This window comes from Salmo salar, chromosome ssa09 (assembly GCF_905237065.1).
Source record: "Salmo salar chromosome ssa09, Ssal_v3.1, whole genome shotgun sequence".
Taxonomy (NCBI): Eukaryota; Metazoa; Chordata; class Actinopteri; order Salmoniformes; family Salmonidae; genus Salmo; species Salmo salar.
In genome coordinates, this window is record NC_059450.1 from 903,003 (window position 1) to 916,428 (window position 13,426).

Genomic DNA, 13,426 nt, shown 5'->3' on the forward strand with positions numbered 1-13,426 from the left:
CAAGTATTGGTGCTAACCGTGTGTTATAGGATGCTAGCATGCTAGTTAGCTAGTTAGCTACGGCGTCATAGGACACGTTGCACTAGGTGGGTTTTCACGGAAGAATACTGTACCAAGTTATCTAGCGGAATAAACTAAGTTTGAGCCTATTCCTGGAAACATTGAACCACTGTAGTTTACATAAATTTTAATTTCTAGTGGTAGCTAGAAAAGTTATATTTTAGCGTTTTAGTGTTTCAGTGAATTGTTAGTGAGGGAGGCCCTGCTCTCTCGCTTCCCCAGTTGTTTAGTTAATTTTTCATGCCAATCTCCTTTGCATTAGCGTAGCCTCTCCTGTAGCCTATCAACTATGTGTCAGTCTATCCCTGTTCTCTCCTCTCTGCACAGGCCACACAAACGCTTCACATCGCGTGGCCCGCTGCCACTCTAACCTGGTGGTCCAAGCGCACGACCCACGTGGAGTTCCAGGTCTCCGGCAGCCTCTGGAACTGCCGGTCTGCGGCCAACAAGGCAGAGTTAATCTCAGCCTATGCTACCCTCCAGTCCCTCGACTTCTTGGCGCTGACGGAAACATGGATTACCACAGAAAACACTGCTACTCCTACTGCTCTCTCCTCGTCTGACCACGTGTTCTCGCACACCCCGAGAGCATCTGGTCAGCGGGGTGGTGGCACTGGAATCCTCATCTCTCCCAAGTGGACATTCTCTCTTTCTCCCCTGACCCATCTGTCTATCTCCTCCTTTGAATTCCATGCTGTCACAATCACTAGCCCATTCAAGCTTAACATCCTTACCATTTGTCGCCCTCCAGGTTCACTTGGAGAGTTCATCAATGAGCTTGACGCATTGATAAGTTCCTTTCCTGAGGGTGGCTCACCCCTCACAGTTCTGGGTGACTTTAACCTCCCTACGTCTACCTTTGACTCATTTCTCTCTGCCTCCTTCTTTCCACTCCTCTCTTCTTTTGACCTCACCCTCTCACCCCCTACTCACAAGGCAGGCAATACGCTTGACCTCATCTTCACTAGATGCTGTTCTTCTACTAATCTCACTGCAACTCCCCTCCAAGTCTCCGATCACTACCTTGTATCCTTTTCCCTCTCGCTCTCCTCCAACACTACTCACTCTGCCCCTACTCAGATGGTATTGCGCCGTCGCAACCTTCGCTCTCTTTCTCCTGCTACTCTCTCCTCTTCCATCCTATCATCTCTTCCCTCTGCTCAATCCTTCTCCAACCAATCTCCTGATTCTGCCTCCTCAACCCTCCTCTCCTCCCTTTCTGCATCCTTTGACTCTCTATGTCCCCTATCCTCCCGACCGGCTCGGTCCTCCCCTCCTGCTCCGTGGCTTGACGACTCATTGCAAGCTCACAGAACAGGGCTCCGGGCAGCTGAGCGGAAATGGAGGAAAGCTAGCCTTCCTGCGGACCTGGCATCTTTTCACTCCCTCCTCTCTACATTTTCCTCCTCTGTTTCTGCTGCTAAAGCCACTTTCTACCACTAACTTCCAAGCATCTGCCTCTAACCCTAGGAAGCTCTTTGCCACCTTCTCCTCCCTCCTGAATCCTCCTCCCCCCCCTCCTCCCTCTCTGCGGATGACTTCATCAACCATTTCGAAAAGAAGGTCGACGACATCCGATCCTCGTTTGTTAAGTCAAACGACACCGCTGGTCCTGCTCACATTGCCCTACCCTATGCTTTGACCTCTTTCTCCCCTCTCTCTCCAGATGAAATCTTGTGTCTTGTGACGGCCGGCCGGCCGCCCAACAACCTGCCCGCTTGACCCTATCCCCTCCTCTCTTCTCCAGACCATTTCCGGAGACCTTCTCCCTTACCTCACCTCGCTCATCAACTCATCCTTGACCGCTGGCTACGTCCCTTCCGTCTTCAAGAGAGCGAGAGTTGCACCCCTTCTCAAAAAATCAACACTCGATCCCTCCGATGTCAACAACTACAGACCAGTATCCCTTCTTTCTTTTCTCTCCAAAACTCTTGAACGTGGTGTCCTTGGCCAGCTCTCCTGCTATCTCTCTCAGAATGACCTTCTCGATCCAAATCAGTCAGGTTTCAAGGCTGGTCATTCAACTGAGACTGCTCTTCTCTGTGTCACGGAGGCTCTCCGCACTGCTAAAGCTAACTCTCTCTCCTCTGCTCTCATCCTTCTAGACCTATCTGCTGCCTTTGATACTGTGAACCATCAGATCCTCCTCTCCACCCTCTCCGAGTTGTGTATCTCCGGCGCGGCTCACTCTTGGATTGCGTCCTACCTGACAGGTCGCTCCTACCAGGTGGTGTGGCGAGAATCCGTCTCCGCACCACGTGCTCTCACCACTGGTGTCCCCCAGGGCTCAGTTCTAGGCCCTCTCCTATTCTCGCTATACACCAAGTCACTTGGCTCTGTCATATCCTCACATGGTCTCTCCTATCATTGCTACGCAGACGACACACAATTAATCTTCTCCTTTCCCCCTTCTGATAACCAGGTGGCGAATCGCATCTCTGCATGTCTGGCAGACATATCAGTGTGGATGACGGATCACCACCTCAAGCTGAACCTCGGCAAGATGGAGCTGCTCTTCCTCCCGGGGAAGGACTGCCCTTTCCATGATCTCGCCATCACGGTGGACAACTCCATTGTGTCCTCCTCCCAGAGTGCTAAGAGCCTCGGCATGACCCTGGACAACACCCTGTTGTTCTCCGCTAACATCAAGGCGGTGACCCGATCCTGTAGGTTCATGCTATACAACATTCGCAGAGTACGACCCTGCCTTACACAGGAAGCGGCGCAGGTCCTAATCCAGGCACTTGTCATCTCCCGTCTGGATTACTGCATCTCCCTGTTGGCGGGGCTCCCTGCCTGTTCTATTAAACCCCTACAACTCATCCAGAACGCCGCAGCCCGTCTGGTGTTCAACCTTCCCAAGTTCTTTCACGTCACCCCGCTCCTCCGCACACTCCACTGGCTTCCAGTTGAAGCTCGCATCCGCTACAAGACCATGGTGATTGCCTACGGAGCTGTGAAGGGAACGGCACCTCCATACCTTCAGGCTCTGATCAGGCCCTACACCCAAACAAGGGCACTGCGTTCATCCACCTCTGGCCTGCTGGCCCCCCTACCACTGCGGAAGCACAGTTCACGCTCAGCCCAGTCAAAACTGTTCGCTGCTCTGGCACCCCAATGGTGGAACAAGCTCCCTCACGATGCCAGGACAGCGGAGTCAATCACCACCTTCCGTAGACACCTGAAACCCCACCTCTTTAAGGAATGCCTGGGATAGTATATAGTAATCCTTCTAACCCCCCCCCCCAAAAAAAGATGTACTATTGTAAAGTGGTTGTTCCACTGGATATCATAAGGTGAATGCACCAATTTGTAAGTCGCTCTGGATAAGAGCGTCTGCTAAATGACGTAAATGTAAATGTAAAAACTCTACGTTTTTAATCCTGCGTTGTTTTGTGTATCAGTTCATACATAAACCATGTGCCATTGAATCGGCACATCAAAAATCTCTTCCCAACTATTTTGCAACCTGTATAGCGCAGCTGTCAATTTATTTGTCCTTAAATGAAACTGGTATACTCATTTTATTTATCACAATTTTCTTTAACCAATTTGTTCTTTAATGTAGGGTCAACAGACAAGTTCCTTACCTTCTTCCCCTTCCACTTGCCTCTTCCATTGTTGCAGTATTGCTGCAATGAGTTGGCGAGTTATGTCACTCATTCTGTTTTCTTGCTGGTCCAGTTCCTCTTCTAAAATTTGCTACTTTGTTTCAAGAAGGCCAATTTTGTTGTCCTGTTCGTCCAAGCACCCGCCCTGTATATGCATATCTGACACGATAGACTCTACTTTCCTGTCGTGAAAATCTCCTTTTTTTTAACAACAGATTGTAACAGTTAGTTTGTTTTGGTGTTTTCCTGGATATCCTTTAGCTGGTCGTTATTTTCATCTCTAAGGTGTTCTTTGTCTTTTCCTCTAAGGGAAGCCATGGCTTGTTGGGTTCGAGTCACAGCGTTGCTTTACCCACAGATTGGTTCGCTGTTGTATATAACTGACCACTCACTCTCTCACGGTTGCTTGATGTATCGACTTTAGAGGCTTAATTTAAACTATATTGTCTGGCTTCTTCATATAATCACAGTTGACAGTACAAAACAGACCTACTGTCCTATCGGTACACGCATGCGCCTGTCAAAAGGTGATTCTAACATATATTGACTCAGGGGTGTGAATACTTATGTAAATTATGCATTTTTCTATTTAATTTTCTATACATTTCCATGTATTACCAACATCTTTTTACTTAGTTATTATGGGGTATTGTGTTTTTTTTTAATCCATTTTGAATTCAGGCTGTAACAACAAAATGTGGAATAAGTCGAGGGGTATGAATACTTTCTGAAAGCACTGTATGTTGTGCAATGCTGGTAGAATCTTATTCCAAATAATTCTCAGCTGTAATGTCTGACAAAGGTTCTTCCATGAAGTATCAGCTCTGGGTTGTGAAGACATCTGCAATCAAGACATCTTTTTTTTTTACATTTTGTATAACTTTCTTTCATTTTGAAAATGTGAAGTAGATTGTGTAGATCTGTAGGAAAAAAAATCTAATTTAATCCATTTTTAGTTAACATGTTAAGGCAGCAAAATGTGAAGGGGTGCAAGGGGTGTGTAGACTTTCACTAGGCACTGTATCCCTTGTCATTGTGCCACTAGATCTTTTAAAAGGTTTGGGAGCCCCTATCAAACAGATGACGATACTAACCTTAATACCAGTGAAGACTTGTCTACAGAGTTTGCTCGGTCCCATGGATTCTTCCCAGCACCTAGAAGGAGAGACGATCACAATTAGAAGAGACTCACTTTAAAAAGCAACATCGCTCTATACAGCCAATAAAACATAATGGTTAGACTCAGAAAAAGGTGGAGGCAAGAGTGTGTATACCTGTAGAGTTCTGCCCTGGCTTGGGATCCTCCTATAATGGAAAATGAAAATGGATGATTGTGTGTGTGTGGATATATATATAGATAGATAGGAGATATATATGCACGCGCACACGCACACGCACACGCACACGCAGAGTATCAGTCAGTTTGGACACCAACTCATTCAAGGGTTTGTCTTTATTTTTTTACAATTTTCTACATTGTAGAATAATAGTGAAGACATCAAAACTATGAAATAACACATATGGCATCATGTACTAACCAAAAAGGTGTTAAACAAATACAAATATATTTTAGATTTTAGAGTCTTCAAAGTAGCCAAGCTTTGCCTTGATGACAGCTTCGCAAATTCTTGGCATTCTAGTATCGTTAGTATCGTCATTTGGGGCGGCAGGTAACCTAGTGGTTAGAGTGTTGGACTAGTAACCGAAAGGTTGCAAGATCAAATCCCTGAGATGACGAGGTAAAAAATATGTTCTTCTGCCCCTGAACAAGGAAGTTAACCCACTGTTCCTAGGCTGTCATTGAAAACAAGAATTTGTTATTAACTGACCTGCCTAGTTAAATTCTCTCAACCAGCTTCATGAGGAATGATTTTCCAACAGTCTTGAAGGACTTCCCACATATACTGAGCGTTTGTTGGCTGCTTTTCCTTCCCACTGCAGTCCAACTCATCCCAAACCATCTCAATTCGGTTGAGGTCAGGTGATTGTGGAGGCCAGGTCATCTGATGCAACACTCCATCACTCTCCTTCTTGGTCAAATAGCTCTTAAACAGCCTGGATGTGTGTCACTGGACAGCTCTCAGCTGTGCTTCCCTTTGTAGTTTGTAATAGTTTGCAAGCCCTGCCACATCCGACGAGCGTCGGAGCCGGTGTAGTACGATTCGATCTTAGTCCTGTATTGACGCTTTGCCTGTTTGATGGTTCATCGGAGGGCATAGTGTGATTTCTTAGAAGCTTCCGGGTTAGAGTCCTGCTCCCTTTAGCTCAGTGCGAAATGTTGCCTGTAATCCATGGCTTCTGGTTGGGGTATGTACATACAGTCACTGTGGGGACGACGTCATCGATGCACTAATTGATGAAGCCAGTGACTGATGTGGTGTACTCCTCAATGCCATCGGAAAAATCCCGGAACATATTCTAGTCTGTGCTAGCAAAACAGTCCTGTAGCTTAGCATCTGCTTCATCTGACCACTTTTTTTATTGACCGAGTCACTGGTGCTTCCTGCTTTAATTTTTGTTTGTAAGCAGCTTTCAGGAGGATAGAATTATGGTCAGATTTGCCAAATGGAGGGCGACAGAGAGCTTTGTACGCGTCTCTGTGTGTGGAGTAAAGGTGGTCTAGAGTTTTTTTCCCTCTGGTTGCACATGTTGGTAGAAATTAGGTAAAACAGATTTAAGTTCCCCAGCATTAAAGTCCCCGGCTACTAGGAGCGCCGCCTCTGGAGGAGTGTTTTCCTGTTTGCTTATGGCGGTATACAGCTCATTGAGTGCGGTTTTAGTGCCAGCATCGGTCTGTGGTGGTATGTAGACTGCTACGAAAAATACAGATGAAAACTCTCTAGGTAGATGGTGTGGTCTACAGCTTATCATGAGACACTCTACCTCAGGCGAGCAAAACCTCAAGACTTCCGTATAAATCATGCACTTGTTTAAAAATATACATAAACCATCACCCCTTGTCTTACCAGAGGCTGCTGTTCTATCCTGCCGATAGAGTGTATAACCCACCAGCTGTATGTTGTTAATGTCGTCGATCAGCCACGACTCGGTGAAACATAAGATATTACAGTTTTTAATGTCCCGTTGGTAGGATATGTGCATTATGTTCTTCCAATTTATTATCCAGCGATGGTACGTTGGCCAATAGGACCGATGGCGATACCTCTTCCATCTCTTTCTCCTGCAAATGATAAGGATGAGGGCCTGTTTGGGTGTCTGGAGTAAATCCCTCTCGTCCGACTCATTAAAGAAAAATTCTTCATCCAATTCAAGGTGAGTAATCGCTATTCTGATGTCCAGAAGATCTTTGAGGTCATACGAGACGGTAGCAGCAACATTATGTACAGTTGAAGTCGGAAGTTTACATACACTTAGGTTGGAGTCATTAAAACTCGTTTTTCAACCACTCCACAAATTTCTTGTTAACAAACTATAGTTTTGGGAAGTCGGTTAGGACATCTACTTTGTACATGACACAAGTAATTTTTCCAACAATTGTTTACAGAGAGATTATTTCACTTATAATTCACTGTATCACAATTGCAGTGGGTCAGAAGTTTACATACACTAAGTTGACTGTGCCTTTAAACAGCTTGGAAAATCTCAGAAAAGGATGTCATGGCTTTAGAAGCTTCTGATAGGCTAATTGACATCATTTGAGTCAATTGGAGGTGTACCTGTGGATGTATTTCAAGGCCTACCTTCAAACTCGGTGCCTCTTCGCTTGACATCATGGGAAAATCAAAAGAAAGCCAAGACCTCAAGAAAAATTGTAGACCTCCACAAGTCTGGTTCATCCTTGGGAGCAATTTCAAAACGCCTGAAGGTACCACGTTCATCTGTACAAACAATAGTACGCAATTATAAACACCATGGGCAACGCAGCTGTCATACTGCTCAGGAAGGAGACGCGTTCTGTCTACTAGAGATGAACGTACTTTGGTGCGAAAAGTGCAAATCAATCCCAGAACAACAGCAAAGGACCATGTGAAGATGCTGGAGGAAACAGGTACAAAAGTATCTATATCCAATAGTAAAAAGAGTCCTATATCAACATAACCCGAAAGGCCGCTCAGCAAGGAAGAATTCACTGCTCCAAAACCGCCATAAAAAAGCCAGACTACGGTTTGCAACGGCACATGGGGACAAAGATCGTACTTTTTGGAGAAATGTCCTCTGGTCTGATGAAACACAAATAGAACTGTTTGGCCATAATGACCATCATTATGTTTGGAGGAAAAAGGGGGAGGCTTGCAAGCCGAAGAACACCATCCCAACTGTGAAGCACGGAGGTGGCAGCATCATGTTGTGGGGGTGCTTTTCTGCAGGAGGGACTGGTGCACTTCACAAAATAGATGGCATCAGGAGGATGGAAAATTATATATTGAAGCAACATCTCAAGACATCAGTCAAAAAGTTGAAGCTTGGTTGCAAATGGGACTTGCAAATGGACAATGACCCCAAGCATACTTCCAAAGTTGTGGCAAAATGGCTTAAGGACAACAAAGTCAAGGTATTGGAGTGGCCATCACAAAGCCCTGACCTCAATCCCTTAGAAAATTTGTGGGCAGAACTGAAAAAGCGTGTGCGAGCAAGGAGGCCTACAAACCTGACTCAGTTACACCAGCTCTGTCAGGAGGAATGGGCCAAAATTCACCCAACTTATTGTGGGAAGCTTGTGGAAGGCTACCCGAAACGTTTGACCCAAGTTAAACAATTTAAAGGTAATGCTACCAAATACTAATTGAGTGTATGTAAACTTCTGACCCACTGGGAATGTGATGAAAGAAATAAAAAGCTGAAATAAATAATTCTCTCTACTATTATTCTGACATTTCACATTCTTAAAATAAAGTGGTGATCCTAACTGACCAAAGACAGGGAATTTTTTCTTGGATTAAATGTCCTGAATTGTGAAAAACTGAGTTTAAATGTATTTGGCTAACGTGTATGTAAACTTCCAACTTCAACTGTACAAAATAAGTTACAAACAATGCGGAAAAACAAATAAAATAGCACGATTGGTTAAGAGCCAATGAAACTGCAGCCATTCTCTCCATCCACCCCCACACAATCACACCTCCTCCTCAATGCTTCACGGTGGGAACCACATATGCAGAGATCATCCTTTCATCTATTCTGTCTCACAACATTTTTACATTTGGACTCATCTGTCCAAAAGGACAGATTTTCAACGGTCTAATGTCTATTGCTCGTGTCTCTTGGCCCAACTTATTCTTATTGGTGTCCTTTAGTAGTGATTTATTTGCAGCAATTCGACCATGAAGGCCTGATTCACACATTCTCATCTGAACAGTTGATGTTGAGATGTGTCTATTACTTGAACTCTGTGAAGCATTTAATTGGTCTGTAATCTGAGGTGCAGTTAACTCTAATTAACTTATCCTCTGCAGCAGAGGTGACTCTGGGTCTTCCTTTCCTGTTCGGATCCTCATGAGAGCCAGTTTTATCATAGTGCTTGATAGTTTTCGCGACTGCACTTGAAGAACCTTTGAAAGTTCTTGAAATGTTCCGGATTGACTGACCTTCATGTCTTAAAGTAAAGATGGGACTGTCGTTTTCTTTGCTTATTTGAGCTGTTCTTGACATAATATGGACTTGGTACTTTACCAAATAGGGCTATCTTCTGTATACCACCCCTACCTTGTCACAACTCAGCTGATTGGCTCAAACGCATTAAGGAAAACAATTCCACATATTCACTTTTAACAAGGCACACCTGTTAATTGAAATGCATTCCAGGTTGGTTGAGAGAATGCCAAGAGTGTGCAAATCTGGCATCGAGGCGAAGGGTGGCTACTTTGAAGAATCTAAAATATCAAATATATTTTGATTAGTTCTTTTGGTTACTACATGATTCCATATGTGCTATTTCATAGTTTTGATGTCTTCACTATTACTCTACAATGTAGAAAATAGTAAAAATAAAGAAAAACGGTTGAATGAGTACGTGTCCAAACTTTTGACTGGTACTGTATATATATATATATATATATATATATTTTTTTATACTGAATGTACAAAACATTATGAACACCTGCTCTTTTTATGACAGAGGGACCAGTTGAAAGCTATTATCCCTTTTTGATGTCACCTGTTAAATCCACTTTGATCAGTTTAGATGAAGGGGAGGCGACAGGTTAAAGAAGGATTTTTAAGCCTTGAGACAATTGAGACATGGATTGTGTATGTGTGCTTTTCAGAGGGTGAATGGGCAAGACAAAATATTTAAGTGCCTTTGAGCGGTGTATGGTAGTAGGTGCCAGGCGCACCGGTTTGAGTGTGTAAAGAACTGTAACACTGCTAGGTTTTTCACGCCTAACAGTTTCCCATGTGCGTCAAGAATGGTCCACCATTCAAAGGACATCCAGCCAACTTGACACAACTGTGGGAGGCATTGGAGTCAACATGGGCCAGCATCCCTGCGGAACGCTTTCGACACCTTGTAGAGTCAATGCCCCGACGAATTGAGGTTGTTCTGAGGGCAAAAGGGTGTGCAAATCAATATTAGGAAGGTGTTCCTATTGTTTTGTACACTCAGTGTATGAGTAAGTGTGCACAAGTCTCTTTAGATTGCTTGAATGCAATTATTGTTGCTGGATAGACCCACCCTGGGAAACTAATACTTGATATTTTAAAAGAAGATAAACTGCATTACCTCTTCAGGTCTCTCTGAGGCTTTCCGTCTGCAGGAAAAGCAAATTCAGGCATTTAGATAATGAAAAAGACAAATCCAGTCATTTTGTGTTATTTCACAGGCTAGTAGCCTACTTACTTACAATTGCATCAAGGAATATATTTTTGAAATCCAGAATGTTCATTTAAAAAATGTGGTCTTTTGATGTGCTATAGTTGGGATAGGGATTTTCAATTACATGTATTTCAATTCGATTAAATAAATATTTCTTTCACACTGTTGTTTTCCTCTCACCTGCGTGCTAGAAGGGCGTTCATTTCCTGCATCAGCCCCTCCCCTCCAGCACCACTACCTCCACTCGAGCGGTTGGCATCGTTCTTGGCTACACCTGTTCCTGGTGGACTGTTCTCATCCTGAGGAGACACAACATTGGTCACCATACGAGTTCCATCTTATAGAAGCCAATCAACAGGTAATGTGTATATGGTTTGAATGTCCAAGCAATTTTCACATAGATATGAATGGTCTTGTTCAGTGGGTCACACCGTAGCAAAACATTTTCAAATGTATTGCAAAGAAAGAAAAAAATTAAGTTTCTTATTGGACATGTTTAGGTAGTACCTCCTTGTTTCAAAACGTTTTCTTCTTACTGACCATGATCCAAGTCTAAGCTGAGATACTAACCCTTGCAACTTTACGGAGTTTGGCTCCAGCGAGGGCAGCCGCAAGTCCTGAGAGTGGCTGCGCCAGCTCATTCCCTGCCTCCCCTACCGGTGGCCCCCCGGGCCCTCCACCAACCGGCAGTGGAGGGGGCATGGGCGGTGGCACCGTGGCCGGAGGCGGGGGGCCCGGTGGAGGAGGGGGGGCCATGGGTGCCATAGGGGCAGGGGGGGGGCATAGGCATAGGTGGGGCCACTGGTGGGGCCACTGGTGGGGCCAAAGCCAGCAATGCAGGAAGAGAAACCGGACCTGGGAGAGAAACAGCATAGGTTCACATCAGGTGACATCGGATTCCTCATTGGCTAACACTGCTGGCGAGCACTGATTGGAACTGATTAGATTAACAGTCTCAGATAAGAAGAATTGAATTTAAAGTTAATCAAAATGCAAAAGTACAGTAACAGATGGCTGAATTTTCTATTCATTGTATTCATAATAGGTATATGCTTCCATCCACATACGCCAAATGCATGTTGTGCGAGGTGTGTGGAGTGGAGTGGAGTGGAGTGGAGTGGAGTCCCCCCCCCCGACACACACACAGGACACACACCAGTTGTCCAAGTGCCTTGCTCATTGAGCTATGCTTATACTTACTGCAGCTGGCCGTGGCAGCCTGAGTGACAGGAGAGGTTGTCTGCTTGGGCGAGCCCCCCTCTGATTGGGCTGTGGTGTATGAAGGGGGAGAGAATTGGGGTGCTGGTGGTGGTGGGGGCGTGGCCTGGTACATCTGCTGCTGGGGGTGAAAGGAGGAGGGGTACTGGGACTGGTGGGCAGAGACAGGGACGGGGCCCTGGGCAGACTGACCAATCAGAGGGGGTAAGGAAGTAGCCTCGCCGTAACCTAGCTGCTGCTGTTGCTGCTGAGCAAGGTTATAATAGTCCTCTGATTGGCCGTTGGCGTGGGGGAGGTGGGACGGGATGTGGGGTTGGTCAGGCTGGTCCAGGGGGTGGGTCTTGACGTGGCTGTGGAGGGGCGGCAGAGGGTGGGCCACGGGGACGACATGCTGGGGCTGGGGCACAGGAGGCATGTGCACAGGCATCATGCCCACCAAGGGGGGCGTGGAGGGCACGGGACCATACATGTGGGTGTGGGAGGCTGACCAGGTGCCATGTTTGGGGGGCAGCACAGGGTCCTGCAGTCCATGGCCCTGGTGGAGTGACTGGGTGTGGTGGAGGGCCCGAGCAGTGGGGGGAGAGAGAGGGATCTGGCGCACCTGCCGGGTCGGGGCCATGGGCACCCCTGGCTGCACGGGTGAGAAGGCCGAGGCCAGGGATGTGGAGAGCTGGGAGAGCTGGGCGGAGTTGTCGCCAGCCCGTCCACCCAGCACCTCTCTTTCCTGGGAGGAGGAGGAGGAGGAGGAGGAAGGGGAGGAGTTGGAGGCCACTCGGGCGTAGGAAGGCGGCAGTGTGGCGGCCCGGTAGTGTCTGTACTCAGGAGGGGTGTTTGATGGGTGAGAGGGAGGGGAGGACACCTTATATTGGAGGGTGGAAACAACTATAACACAGACGGAGGAGGGTGGGGTAGAAAACAAAGGATGTAAAAGAGAGAATAATGAGAAACAAAGCAAAGATGAAGAAATAAAAAAGAAACAAATAAACAAATAAATAAAAAAGAAACAAAGACAAATTACATAAGAAAAATAAGCAAAATGCGATCTCTCAGGAAAGCAGGAAGTCGCATTGCCACGCAGCTGCCGATAGCACGCTGGCCGAATGAGTTTGGCTCCTGTTTGTGCATGGATAAGCATGAGTAAATAAAGGGGGGGGGGGGTTCAACACAAGCACAGATGTGTCCGAGGTAGCTCTCTAGCCATGGTCGTATTCATTAGGGTACACTGTAGCACAACATTTTGCAACGGAATACGATAATGAGCATATCTTATTGGACATATTCAGGTAGTCCCTCCCTGTTTCAGTCTGTTTTCTCACCATTGGTACCTAATGAATATGACCCATATGCGCTGCTACACTTGGCTGTGTTTGGTTACCATGATTGTCATGCTATTCCCATGGAGAGAATAGCATCTTAAGATGTTATCTGACTTGGGTAAAATGTATTGTGGCTTGTGTGTTGACAGACCCTTGTCTAACATGGTACTGTTTGTTTGTCCACAGTAAGTATGTTTGTCTGCAGGCCTTACCTGAGCCAGACGTCCGTCGTTCCCTCTCTTTGTGGGCCACTCCCTGCATCTGCATCTGATGCTGCTCCATCATTTGCCTGCAGATACACAGAGGACACAAACACAAGTTTTAGCCTCTCCCTATTTCCAGCCTTTCAATCTGGGCCCACGAATACATTGTTTCAGAGAGAGAGTGAATAGACACAGAGCATGGGCTCCTGAGTTCTTCTGCAAAAATATAAAATTAGAGTTGGATAA

At 45.9% G+C, this 13,426-nt stretch overlaps 1 pseudogene; it reads right to left on the bottom strand.

Annotated features, from left to right (window-relative positions):
* The window catches only part of LOC106610627 (ena/VASP-like protein), a 66,952-nt pseudogene that overhangs the window by 13,541 nt on the left and 39,985 nt on the right, over positions 1-13,426 (bottom strand).